Source organism: Salvia splendens, chromosome 4 (assembly GCF_004379255.2).
Source record: "Salvia splendens isolate huo1 chromosome 4, SspV2, whole genome shotgun sequence".
In the NCBI taxonomy this organism is placed as follows: Eukaryota; Viridiplantae; Streptophyta; class Magnoliopsida; order Lamiales; family Lamiaceae; genus Salvia; species Salvia splendens.
Genome location: NC_056035.1, coordinates 2,320,962 through 2,336,217, shown reverse-complemented (window position 1 = coordinate 2,336,217; position 15,256 = coordinate 2,320,962). Strand labels below are relative to the sequence as shown.

The following is a 15,256-nucleotide window of genomic DNA, read 5'->3' as shown; positions in this document are numbered from 1 at the left end:
TTTTAATAAAGAGTTTGACCAATAATTAATATTTAACAACAAAGGGCCAAGAGGTCGACGTTATCCAAATAATTAGGTTCAACGCTAAAAGAATGGTGAGTAAAGACAATGTCTCAGCGGAAGCGTTCAAGAGAAAGAGTGACGTCATGTGTGGAGACACAACGACACTCGTAGTTCACAACTAACCAACCATGCTTCAATTTTAAATTGCTCAACACCACCAACTGCTCGTCGCCGCTCAACCTGCACATAGGGAAAACACATGCAGGGCTGAGTACTTAATATACTCAGTGGGCTTATGCCGAAAACATTTGATGAAAGTTATGTCATCCATACCATAGTGAACTCGAGTTTTACATTGGAAAAGAAATATCAACGAGTATCACAAACAATTTCATAGACTGGCCAGTCAAAACAATCTCCCCACTTTCTCATCAATCATTCAATCACATCCTCTTTCCATCATTTAATCACATCCTCTTTCCATGGTGCGACGAAAGTGTGGCCACACTATTCGCCCACGAGACCGGCCAACTAGCAAGGACGGCTCACGATCTCACCTGTGTACACTAGCCTGATAGGGTTTGCGGCCCTACTCAGACCCGAATTCGTTTAACATAGCCCTATAGCCTAATGGAGCGAACTCACAAACTAGGCATCAGGCAACAATCTCAACATAGCCCTATAGCCTAATGGAGCGAACTCACAAACTAGGCATCAGGCAACAATCTCAACATAGCCCTATAGCCTAATGGAGCGAACTCACAAACTAGGCATCAGGCAACAATCTCATCATCAAAACAAACATGGCATGACATAACAATTTAAACCACCCTTATTCCACCATAATCATACTTTTGAAAACGTAAAAGAGTTTAGTAAAAGAAAGCCCACCTCGAGTGCTTAATTTGAAATTACGTTCTTTCCTTTGCGATCACGATTCCCTTGCGATGATTCACCTTTAACAATTTATATAATAGATAAATCAACACATTGTTTCAAACAAATAACTAAAAAAATGCATGCATACTAAGCAAGTCTTTTATCTCGGTTTTCGATTGTTCGACGGCCGCTTACGCTCCCAATTTCCACCGTTGGTTCCTCGTATTTTCTTAATGATATCGAAATAAAATCCCCAAAATTATAAAAGGTGTAATTAAATTAACGCAACCACTTTCCCTCGAACTATATTTATTTCGGACTTAGGATATAATTATTCATTCGTTGAAATATTCCGGAATTAATTAAATAATTCCCCACAATTAATTTAATTATCAATTCAAAGATTTATTTAAATAGTTTGCCCCAATTAATTATCGGCTGAAAATTTAATTATTTCATCACCTTATATCTCCAATTTAATTAAGATGCCCCAAACAAAAATACAAGAGGGCCAAACTTTAAATAAATCCTCCCATTTAATTTTATTAAGCCCAATTCTTTAAATAAAGCAAAGGCCCAATTTTGTTAAATCAAGGCCCAAAACATTTTAAATCTCACACCTCATCTTCCTCATCTCACACTCTCTCTCTCCTCTCACCCTCATCTTTCTTCTTCTCTCGACGAAATCGGGAGTTCTAACATCTCCGTCGCCGTCGCCTTCCACCGTCGCCGGCCGCTGCTCAACGGAATCGCATCGCCGCTGCGAGAAGCTGCGACGCCAGCCCCAGCTTCGCCTCCGCCGTCGTCGCTGCTCCAGCCGCCCCAGCTCGCCGCCGCTGTTGTCGGCCGACACTGCGCCTGCTCCGGCAGCCTCCGAAACAACACCGCGCAGCCCCGAAACTAACCCGATTTACTCCGAAAGGTAAGTTCTTATTCCCAAAAACACGTTTCTTTCGTTCTTAATTTGTTTACTTCGGTTATCCGATCAAAGATGGATTATCTGTAATTGACTACTAGTTGGGGAGATGCTAATTGTATGGTATGGTTGTATAACTTAACATTAAATTTTTACTATCAACAAACTATTAATAATCTGATCAGTATATATATATAACAACCAAAATCCGTATGTAGTCAGTTAATACAGCAGAACTCAATTGTTGATGGGATTATGTGGGGAGTGAGGTAAGATGATGTGTTGGGGGCAGTATGCGATAATTTATGCTCTAAGATTGAGTAAGAATTTTACCTCTGTGAAATTAACTTGGTGGTGGAGTTCACAAGGTTGAAAAGGGAGGTTCTTGAGGCTGGAGGATTTTGATTACTGCCGGAAACAACAATTTGATGTTAGATTCTGAAGCAGGAGGAACTTTAGATACAAACGATAGAACGTTGTTTACCTTGGATAGAAGTTGAAGAAGATAGATTGCTGCAGAGGACGTTTGGTGAGAAGGAGTGGGTTTGTGGAGTATTTAATCTAGAGGGGGTGGTTAAAAGATATGGGAGAGATTTTAGGGGAGAGAGATGGCGTTTTCAACGTGGTTTAAGGGAGGAGACTCGAATTTGTCTTTTTTTTCTTATTTTTGAATTAATTTGCATTTTATCTGGTATTTGTTTGCAGATTACGGAGGAAGAATATCTTTTCACGGAGGAGGAAAATCTGCTCAAAATCCTTAATTAAATTTGACTTGGTGACCAAGTCAATAGGAAGAGAATCTGTTTTGATCTAATTCACGGTTTTTGTTGTATTTTCTTTTAAATTGTGCAGTCCATAATTTATTTATCACGGACTGCACCTTTATATTATTTATTTGATTTATCGGATCCAACACGGAATTGAGTCCAATAAATATTCCTCACGGACAGGAATTATTTAAATTCGCACAGTCATTATTTCACAGTATCTAGTCCAATAATAATTAATTCACCATCAAATAATTCACGGATTTCGCAAAATTTAATATCATTAAAACAAGTAATTTAGGGTTCACAAATTAGGTTCAGAAAAACGGGGCGTTACAATTACAAATTGAGGGAATTAATTAGAGCATTAGCAATGGTGCGGATGTCCCGGCGGACATTCCAAAAACACCTCCTGTCACGTTATACGGACATCTCACTGCAGATGCCACGTCATACGAACATCTCACTGCACAGTGGCGGACATCCCCAAGGACATCCCGACGGGAACGCCGTGGAACTCCGGTATCCGCAACGGATGTCCGTATCCGTGCCTCCCTTGCACAATGGCGGACGTCCCGCGCGGACTTCCGGCACGCCAGTCGGAATTCCGACGGGACTGGCGCCATTGCTAATGCTCTTAGTACATCAACTATCCCAAATGAGCAAATTTGGTCCATAACATTTCATAATATCTTTTAAGGTACATCAACTATAAGTTAATATCAATTCAACTACTTTTTGGTTATTTCCAATATTTTCATGACCAAAATACCCTTAAGTACATCCACAATAGTGGACGAGCTGGCGGACGAGCGACCGGCGAGCCGCTCGTCCGTCGCGCTCGTCCACTATTGAGACCGGCGTCCCGCTCACGGACGAACCAGACGGACGACCCATCGTTCGTCGCGGTGTCCGTCATCTCGTCTACTATTGTGGGCGCCCGACGGACGACCGCACGGACGAGAGCAAAACTCTATATACGGCTCGTTTCGGTTCATTTTCATTTGCACCACTTGTATTAACGAGGTTCTATCTCTCTACTCTCATTTCTATTCAAGATAAATGGAGCACCACGACAGCGACTCCCCAGCCACTAGCGAAACACGAACACCCTCGTTCCCGATTGGAAGTGGAATGGGCGTCCAGATGCCGGGGATGATGCCCCAGATGTCGGGTGTGATACCGCCATAGTACTATAACATGTACGCTTGGCCCCAGATGGCAGGGATGATGCCCCAGATGGCGGGCATGAGTGCCGGCACGGCCCACATGAGCGGGATGATGCCCCAGATGATGACCCAGATGAGCGGGATGATGCAGGGGCAGCCGGCCACTGCTGGGTCGCCCGGGGACAATATCTATTGCCCCACTATTGATTTCTTTACAGGGGCATCCCAGACCTGTACTCCACTGGAGTCTCAGTACACTTCTGCTGAGACTTTCTCACTAGAAGAGTTGGGTCTATCTCCGGTTAGGGTGCCTCCCACTGAGAGTCCACCGGCTGCAGGCCGTCAGGGTGGTTCGAAGAAAGGCAAGGGTAGAGGCAGGGGCCGCGGCAAGGGCAAGGGGGTGGCGGGTGAGTCCTCGCAGTCAAGGGCTGGGGCGGAGGAGGCGGGGGCTGAGGTGGATGACAACTACGATGACACGGCGGACCGTGTGGAGTGTGGAGGAGTGTGTGGCTTTGTCCAGAGCCTGGATCAATGTCTGCGATGATCCCATTCGCTCGAGCAACTAGAGGATCGACAACATGTGGAAACGCATCTCCCAAGCCTACTGTTCGTTTAAACCGGCGGATGGAAGGTATCACACGGCTGAAGAGTGCCGGAAGACATGGGACCGACTGAAGACCGTTATCTCCCGATTTGCCGGCCTATACGAGAACAACGACCACATGCTTACCAGCGGCCAGACCATGGGGGATGCGAAACGGATGGCGATGGCGGAGTTCCCCGATCGCGGCAAGCACGACACGTTTAACCACTGGGACTCCTATGTGGTGCTGATGGAGTCGGCAAAGTTTCGGGCGGGTGTCGCCGCTGGCTGGCCGAAGTGGCAGAAGATCAACTCCAACGGCGACTACAGCAGCAGCGCCGGCTCCAGCGACCTCCCCGACGATGCCGAAGATATCCCGGGTCCTCCCTCATTTAACCACCGTCGTCGCTGCCCGATTGGGCAAAAGACGGCGATGCGGGCGTCTAGGGGAGACGCCAGCAGCAGGTCTCAGGAGGTCCAATCGGCAGCCCCTGCAACATTCCAGCCGACCCCCGAGTTCTCCGGTATTGCCCATATCCAACATCATACGAACATGATAGAAACCATCAAGGAGTGGAAAGCGACCGATGACCCCATACACAAGGAGATGTTGCAGGGGGGTCATCGACTTGATGAGGCGTGATGTTGGGCTCCCACCCATCAGCGGTGGGGGAGCATCTGGGGACTCCGACGCCGCCGCGACTTGCCTAGAGGACGACGAGGAGTAAGAGGGGGTCGCGTGTGTCAAAGCTTGGGGATGGTTTTTTTTATTTTCTCTTTGAACTATGTATTTTTTTAATTATATATATATTTTTATTTATATAAAATATTCACATTTTCTCCGTATTCGTGTCTAAATTTTAATTCCGTATATAAAATGTGAAATTGTGTTTTTGGGATGTCCTAATACTAGCCTACTATTGTGCAGTGGGAAGTCCTAGTGATGTTGCAGTAGGGTGGGAAGTCCTTATGACATAGCAGAAGGTGTTTTTGGGAAGTCCTAATGCTAGTCCGTGGGGAAATCCTTACTATTGTGGATGCTCTAAGGCCAATGAGGACAATTCAATCTATTTACCCTCTCATTTTGATTAAAGTGTGCAATTTGGGATGGTTGATGTACAAAAAAAGATTTTCCCTCTAATTTTAATTTCAAAATAAAAATATCTTAATGATATTAATATTCTATTATTATTAATTATTACTATTAATTATTTACGTTTAGTCTTACTTATTTGTAATATTTTTAATCATTGTACTATATTTAATATTAATAGTGAAATAACTTAGATATAAACATACGTAAACATGATATTTATACAATATTTGTATATAGATGGAACATCATTTTTGGTCCACGAACTTTGCCAAATTATCATTTTAGGTCCGTGAACTTTGAAAATATCATTTTAGGTCAGTGAACTTTGAATTAATATCATTTGAAGTACTTTTTACTATTTTCAAGTTTTTTTGGACAAAAATACCCTCAATACCTTAAAGTGTATATATTTTTAATAAATTTATCATATACTCATAATTTTTTATAAATATCTTTACAATATATTTTTGACAAATTTTCTAAATATAATTTGACCTTAAATATTATCACTTAATTTTGTGATATGCAAGTAAAATTGCTTCTTCAAGTTTTTATATTAATTTTTTTAAAATCGAATAAAGAACTTTTCTTTAATAATAAAAAAATTGAATAAAAATCTTTTCTTGCATGTCACAAAATTAAATGATAATATTGAAGGTCAAATTATATTTAGAAAATTTTTCAAAAATATATTGTAAAGATATTTATAAAAAGATCTTTATTCATTTTTTTATTATTAAAGAAAGTTGTTTATTCAATTTAAAAAAAATTAATATAAAAAATTGAAGAAACAATTTTACTTGCATGTCACAAAATTAAGTGATAATATTTAAGGTCAAATTATATTTAGAAAATTTATCAAAAATATATTGTAAAGATATTTATAAAAAAATATGAATATATAATTTATTAAAAATATATACACTTTAAGGTATTGAGGGTATTTTCGTCCAAAAAAACTTGAAAATAGTAAAAAGTACCTCAAATGATATTTTCAAAGTTCACGGACCTAAAATGATACTTTGGCAAAGTTCGTGGACTAAAAATGATGTTCCCTCTTGTATATAAAAGTAGTTCAATTTATTAGATGGAATATTAATTTTTTAATTTTAAAGTTATACATAGAATATGTTATTTTTAAGTGCAATACAAAATTGATGATTAAAAATATATTAAAATTTATTACATACATAGAATCTTAAATCATTAAAAGAGCTAAGTTTTATTTTATCTAATAATTATAGTCTAAAAAATTAGTTGAAATTATTAATAATCAATTTAATAAAAAAGACAATGACATTCTTAGTTGAATATATGATTAATTTAAATCTATGATTGTTTAATTAAATAAAAAATCAATAATTGCTATCACTTGTTTAATATCACAATGCCGTGTCTTAATATTATCATTAGACCATTTACAACATCATGAAAATTGTTCATAGTTCTCATATTTGTTCTCTTGACTATTCGTGAATCATATTTTTTCTACTTTAATAAATTTTTATTTTAATGTAGTATATATTATATATTATGATTAACTTAAAATTTTAGTTTAATAAAATTACGAGATTCATTAAAATAAAATATTTATCTTAGTTTTATCTAAATAATTGAGAATGTAACCATATAAAAGTATTAACTAGCACTAGAAAGTGATATCATAATTTTCAAATAAGATATGGTATATATTAATAATAATAGTATAAGATCTATTAAACTTAATTCTAAATAAATTAGAAGAAAGAAAAAAGTGGATGAATAAATAGATAGAATTGCCCTCCATGGTCTTAAGGGTACTTTGGTCATGAAAATATTAGAAAATAGTTAATGGACCTCAAAAGATATTATGAAATGTTACCGGCCAAATTTGCTCATTTGGTATAGTTGAAGTACTAAAAAAGATGTTCCTTCTTACAAATTTGACTAAAAACTCCAAATGAGAAAATCAAGGATATATAATTTCACATCTTTATAAAAAAAAACTTACAAAAATATCCTCCCAAACTTTCTTCAACACATACTTTAATTGACTGAACAAGCTTACATTTTTTGAATCTTCTCATTCTTTGAAAATAAAATCACATATATTGTGGATAATATATTCACGTAAACATAGTTAAATCTTCAATTCATAGGCCCAAATTGGACTAAATGTGTGGTAGTGAAAAAAAAATTGAATTTGGCAATCTGCAAGTATATGCAAAAGGCAAATATGAGACCATATTTTTGTAAGTATATTCAAATTACTTCAACAGAGAGTTTAGTAATTAATTTTATACCAATGTTTGCCTAGACTAAAGTCTCAAAAATAACTCTCCAAGTTATTATAGTTATTTGAAGAAATGTTCAAACTCAAAAGAAAAATAAGTCATCCAACACATATTGGACAAAATGCTGATAGATTTGTGAATACAAAGAACAATAAAGATTTGTATCATTTGCAGATATTTTAAGAATACAAAGAACACAAAGTTGTGAGAAGCTTCTCAAATCTCAACCTTACACAAACAACTCAAAACATGCTAGGAAATAAAAGACCGGGAGGTATGGTATGCTCCAACTCGGACTGATAGTCGAAAACCAAGCATACGAAGCACCAAAACCTACTAGGGGGAGAGACAACGGGAGGAATTGTATCGAATATAATACGAGACTCAGTTAAGCTGATCCAAAATCGGCGAACCACTTCTCATGTTTCTCAATGTCAGCTGCTGAAACACTAGGCTGAACCTTCGTGATGGCTTCTAGAAAGTCGCACATTGCAATCGGATCGTTTGAAATCTCGTCCTTGGCCATGTTCTTGATCTCATCACGCGTCTTTCCTGCTATCTTGCGCCTCATGCCGTTCAGTGAAGCATCACGACAGACATTTGTTAGATCATCTCCACTGTATCCCTCTGTGCGACGGGCAACATCATCAATATCTACATCTGGAGCCACCTGAGTTGTGTAGACCATATGGATTATAAGATCAGAAAATCACAGAACAGTATGTTGCATAAGTCCACATGCTACAAAATGAATGAGAATTAATGACCACATTGCTGATAGATCAAAAAGATGTTACCTGTACAGTTTTTAAATTTATCCGTATCAGCTCCTTGCGACTTTCAAAGTTAGGTAAAGGGATGTAAATTCTTTTCTCCAACCGTCTCCTGCATTCGTTATGGAAAAATCATGAGGCAACAAGTAATGTTAAATTAGAAATTATAGAGGGAAATTTAACTCTGGATGCCTAACCTCAGTGCTTCATCTATATCCCAAGGAAAATTCGTAGCTGCTAAAACCATCACAATCTTGCGCGTACCATCTTCATTGGTTGAGGAAGCATTGACACCATCTACTTGAACTAGAAGTTCAGACTTCACCCTTCGGGATGATTCATGTTCTCCAGAAGCCCTAGAAAAATGGAAAAATCTCATAAATCAAGGGGCTTGAAACTAAACATTTTGTGAATCAACTATTGGATGCATACAACCATGAACTCTACTTAGAGGAAACCATTGCAATAAAAATAATGCAGACATAAAGACTGTCTCGTTTCATACATATATACGAACCAGCTCATAGAAAAGTTATTTCATAATCCATATACCCCAAATCAGTTACCAAGCACATTGGCCGCGACGGGACTGGTTTAAAAGACAAGTTTTTTAGTTTGGTTATTGAAGTCAGGTAAGGCTTCATATACTGGTACATGTAGCTTAGATAAGCAGTTATAGACCTCTGACAATATAAAAGCTGATAATGCAGCGTGGACAGCATTTTTTTCGTCACATAAGTAAAGAAATTTGAATTGGTAATGCAAGAGTGAAGAAACAAATGCGAAGTTGAAAACTTTTTCAGGAAAATGACTGTTTAGCACGATCTAAACCAAACATCCCCTAAATGTCTGCAAACACATGTGAATTCTTAGACCAATTCACGTGATAATAAAAGACTGACTAATAGATTAAAGAGAGGCCTCTCATTATCTCTTGAAAAGAGATGTAATGAAGTAATTTGTTTCTTACCCACGAGAATTGCAGAGAGAATCTATCTCATCTATAAATATGGTACTTGGAGCATGAGCTCGTGCCAGATCAAATAAACACCGAACCATTCTTTCACTTTCTCCGCGCCATTTTGAAGCCAAGGTCGCAGAAGAAACATTGAAAAAAGTTGTCCCGCACTCAGTTGCAACTGCTTTTGCAAGAAGAGTTTTTCCAGTACCTGGGGGCCAAACATGAGGACACCTTTCCACGGCCTCCGGATTCCCTGCATGAACATAACTTTTAGATAATATGTAGGCACTTTGTTTTCTAGATCTTGGTCACTATCAAATAAATACAATTTAACTGGTATATCAATCAAAATACTATGAAGTTGAGAAATAATAGTAATAAGTGATAATAGAGCTAACATCTATATTTCGCAACTGCAGCAAAACCAGAATAACGTTAGACATGATAAGCTTGCTAGAAGTCTGACGAACAAATAAATTAGTTTGGCTAGCAATGAACACGAAAAGAATGCAGAATCATTTATCTTCGACCAATACCAGATACCTGGAAATATTCAGGCATCCACAGGGGAAGCACCACAGCTTCCTCTAGAAGTCTTTTTGCTTCACTTAGCCCAGCCACATCATCCCATCTAACACCAGGACTGGAATCCAAGACATCCCTTTCAAGCATAGCTGCCAAGTCGGCATCAGGCCCTTCATACTGTACTTTTTTGGGTTTTCCCTCTTCAGCATCCCCATTCTGAAAATTTTACCAAAATTAATACGAATCAGTAATCACAAGCAGTATATGGATGGACGGTGGATTCAAAACAATCCTCAAGAAGCCAAAATTATGAAACAGCAGAGTTTATAATTAGCAATTTATTAACATCAGATTATTTACTTTCCTATACAGATCAGATTTAACATCCGCATGAATACTCAAATTAGCAGACAGTATATGGTAGAGCCGTGTCTAGTAATTACATTACATCCAGAAGGAGAAATAAGCTTAGCGTTTGAAGATCACACTTATCACCAGCTGTAATTAGATGGTCTCTTAAATAACAGACCAACAGAGCAAAAGTTTCCAAATATTAACATTCCTACGTCTCAGAGTAACAAACGCATGGTGAAAAGAACTACAGCTTCTAGCACAGTTAACTTACTACGGAATCTGATTTCCCAGAGGTAGATTTGACAGAGCCTTTCTTTCCAGTACTTGATGCTCGGACTCCAGTGTTGACCTTACTAGAAGCACCTGTCCTACCTCCGCGTGGAGCTGCTTTTGCTGAACCCCCACGAGCCCAAGCTCCATCTTGTGGCGACTTCCTCATTCCCACTTGACCGCTTCTTGTAGGTCTCCTACCTGTAGGATCTCGACTAGGCGGCCTCCACACATCAGGGTCATGGTCATCCATCGGGGCACCAGAAGATGTAGGATACTCATCCAGCGGTTGGAAAACAAACGAGGATTTGGTCGAAATAGGAGGAGAATTAGGCCGTCTACCGACATGAACTTCCTTAAATGACCTTTTCTCAGCATCTAACTGTTTCACTACCTCTGTTTCTTCTGATATGGCTTTTTTTACGTTCATCCATTTTGAACGAAGCAATGGATCATCAACCGTATTCAAATGCCTAAAACAAAAAAACAATAATCTCAAAATGACAATGCGGCTAAACTGGTGATTTGATTGATGAAATAAATTTCTCCCACAAAACACTGTCACATAAAACTAACATAATCCACCACTTCTTTAATTTCCCATTCTCGTTTTTCTAGCACGCCTACAGCTCTGAATCAGCCTAAATTATCAAGAGCAGCAATTCGAACAGACAACAAATGGGGAAAGCACAAATTCGCCACACAAAATAAAGGAAAATAAAAGGTAATTTACTTGTTAATCTGAGCAATTGCGCCATCGAAGAAGATAACAGCAGTGTCGTAGAGTCCTTCCACTGCGTACTCTCTCGCTAACTTCACATGATCTTGCAATCCCGACAGAGAAGCACCCACCATTTTACTCTCTCTCTCTCTCTCTCAAAATGAATCGAACAGGATTTGCTAAATTAGGGTTTGAACAGTGAACAGAAATCAAGAAATCAAAATCTTAACGATGAAGAGGAAGAAGAAAACCGAACGGTTGGTGAAATGAAATGCAACGGATACGTATATATGGTGAAGGATTCAAATTTGGTGCCATGGAAATTGGGGGCGACGGCGACGTTTAAACGGTCGACTGAGAAGAAAGGGAGATGGAGGATAATTACACTTCGGCCCTTCAATTTTAAAAAATTATTTATTACAACATTTTTATATTTTATAATAATATCTTTCAAGTCCCTCGACATGAATAAAGAAATTTATTCTTTTTTCTTTCTTTCTAGTATCATGAAAATTGGAAAAATACAAAATCTGAGAGAAAGTTAAATTAGAAAATTGATGTAGTAATTTTTTTATATAATTATGATGTAAAACATAGTGTGAGAAAATCATTTACCTTTTTCCTGCATTAAATTCAAAATCAATTAAATACTTAGTTTAATAAAAACTTCAATTTTGAAATGAACACAATGAGCCCATGAAATATGTTTCATGTATAAATAATATAATTTCAACTTTTTCCGTTGTTTATTTATATCATCTTAAATTTGGAATTTTAAGGAGAAAAAAGTATTAGTATGACGACTTTAAATCCAAATTTAGATTCGTGAACTACAACGTTAAATTCAAATGGAGCCCGTTGTTATAAATTAAGTAGGGCCATTTCCAACGTGACATAAATAAATATGGCCCAAATAATAAGTGGTGCTCAAAGGCAGTCCTTCCAAAGAAAAAGATAAAAGTACACAATAATTTAAATTTTAGAAAGGAGAAAGAAGAAGAATTCATGCATCTAATTCCTTGTAATCTTTACTTAAGCAACGGTAAATTTTTAAAATTTGGCGATACTAAAAAGAAAAAAAAATACTGATATGAATACATGATGGTAGATTACTTTTAAGTACTAGTGAAATATTTCTCGAATTTCATCAGATTTAATTTTCAATTTTGTAAGCTTGTAGAACTTCAATACTTAATGATGATTAAATGATTTTAGAATTATGTTATCATATATAGCAACATTGACCTATGAGGGAAGCATAGTTATTATAGTTGTTCATGTGTCACAGACTCACAATCTAATATTCTAATCCCATTCAAAACTTAAGATATCGATATTTGAAAGAAAAATATAATAAATCATAATGTCTTACCAGAAATTGCATTTCTTTTTCGATTTAAAAATACAGAAACAAAGATTTTTTTGAATAAACAAAACTTACTAACGCTTTTCTTTATACAGAATATATTCTAAAATTAAATTCTGAACTTTAAACTTTACTACTTGAAGTGTAGCCACAAAATAATTGAATTCTAAATTTTGAAGGGTTGGTCGATTAACTCCCTCCGTCCCACAATAAGACGACGAGGACCCACAGAATTTAGTCGTGGTCGAAATCCCCCATCCTTGCCAATTAGGCCAACTCCTTGCAGGTTGTTGTGCTTCAAATCTGGTTTTTTAACTTTTCAATGTGAATTATTGTTTTGATTTACCAGTAGTAACATTTCCACCAGTTTTGATGATTCAACATATTGTAACATTCTAATATCAATTCAGTATCAATGTTTATGTTCTTGGCTTTCTTTTCTTCTTTTTCTCATTCAATAATCACCCCTCAGCAGAAATTACACTCGGTGAGAACTGCGAACCATATTATACAACGTCAAAAAAAAATTGAAATTACATAAAAATAAATTTAATTTGAAAACCATATTATACACGTGAGAAGTGATAGCGTGATGTGATGACACATTGTATTATTTGTTGATATTACTACTAAAATTTGGTATGTGGCTCAAATTTAGGTTCATTCGCATAAATAGATATGCAACACCTGTCCCATCGACTGGTGGAGGCAGGGTCAGCTACATTAATAATTTAGGAAACTTTTAGAATATTTTAATAATTTTATATTGAAAATATATATTTTAAATATCAGCGCTTATAAATATATATTTTTAAAAGCATTTCTGAAAGTCTGGATTTAATTTTTAAATGATAAAAAAATTCATTTTACTCAGAAAGCTCTGAGTTATGTAACACATGGAATACGAGATTGGGGTCGTATAGAGATACGACAACGCAATGACTGAACCCAGGTTAGCACAAGAATCCATTTATCCCTGTAGTAGATTCTTGTTCATTGAATACCACAGCTAATTTGATTTCATTTCATCTAACATGTCACATTAGACTCATCTTCCTCATAGCTTACCACATCTGACACTGCACTTGTGGAAGTGGCACATAAGAGAGAGAACTTATCTTATATAATTTGATCACCAATAGTATAAACAGTGATGGAACCAGGATTTATGTTAAGCCGGGGCTGAAATTTTTTTCAAAAAGATATTAAAATATAATTTTACATGTAATATACATACAACTTTTACGACTCACTAGATTATAGGAGTAACTGATTTCAACAAGTAGCGATTTTTTGAAATCGCCAAAGAATAGTCTCGTTTTTAATTTTTTTGAAAATTTCATTGAAAAATATAGGTTGGCTTAATTATTTTGCAGCATATCTGTTTTAATAAGTTTCATTGAAAAATATATTCTCTCGACAGAAGTTGTTGCAACCGGGAGGATCAGTGTCAACTTAGTCAAACAACGACGAGGAGCGGCTACAATCTCCGGCAGACGGCAAGCGTGCATTGTGCATAAGTCTCCTGATCAGGCGTGAACTCGTCAAGGGCTTAGTCGATTTTGGAACTCCAGGCGTGATTATTGGTTCGGGGAATTGGGCTAATTAAGTCAATGGCATCATTAGTTAGTTTAGTTTCTTATAACCCAAAATGCCAAAAATAAATAGCAGCCCAACAATAATATAAATGGCCCAAAACAAATAAGCCCTATTCTTTATCTTCTCCTTCCTGATTCAATTTCGATTTCAGTGAGCAGCGCTGTGGCGGCAACGCTGGAATCTGGAGACTACGGGTGGAGTTCAGGGCTCGCTCTGGGGCGGAGACTAGTCGGAGTTGGGCAGTATAAGGAGGGGTCGGGGTTTGGTGCCGGTCAAGCCCCCGAGTAGTTCCGTCGGTGAGTATAAACAATTTGTATCCATACAATTATTAAATAAAGTTTGAAATATATTATAGGAGTATCAGCCTTGACAATCCCTAAGCATGTCTAAAGCCACCCCCTAGCCAATTCTGGGTGTTGGCAAGGGTAATTATTTTTTAAGTCATCAACAATTGCAAAGTAGCAATCCCTACTCATCCTCTAATCACCAAGGAGATAACAACAAACACTCTCAGGGCGATCATTAAGATTGTTGCAGATCTCTTTCAGCAGCCCAAATTTACATTCATCATTCCAAATCTTGTAGCACTCTTTTCAGATCCACTGTTACTGAATCACTCATTACAACCAAACTACTTATCATAATCATTATCACCATGATTGAGTTTCGAGGACTCATACTTCTAAGATAATATAGTTACAACATCTTGCTTTTATACATGTCATATCACCCACTTAATTCATTTCATAACTCAGTTACCTACATTATCACCATCAATTAGCTTGTAATTAATAAGTTAAATTTAACCAACCATCAATTACTTGTAATTAATTAGTCAAATTTAACTTGTATTTAATAATTCCTTTCATTACTCGTAACCTACCTATGTAATAGTAGTATTTATTGTCACCAACAATTAAATTGTGGAGTAATTAAGAAGCCGAATTTAACCAAAAACTTTTAACATTTCATTCATAACTGAAAATAGAAATTCAAATTCA

At 37.0% G+C, this 15,256-nt stretch overlaps 1 long non-coding RNA gene and 1 pseudogene across 1 annotated transcript; both read right to left on the bottom strand.

The window, feature by feature from the left end:
* LOC121800341 lies at positions 1–511 on the bottom strand. Its single transcript, XR_006050480.1, has 2 exons — positions 337–511; positions 1–243 (listed from the first exon to the last, which is right to left on the bottom strand). It is a non-coding gene; the product is annotated as an uncharacterized LOC121800341 (long non-coding RNA).
* A 7,315-nt stretch (positions 512–7,826) lies between these two features.
* On the bottom strand, positions 7,827–11,651 carry LOC121801420 (annotated as a pseudogene).
* Positions 11,652–15,256: the final 3,605 nt, after the last annotated feature.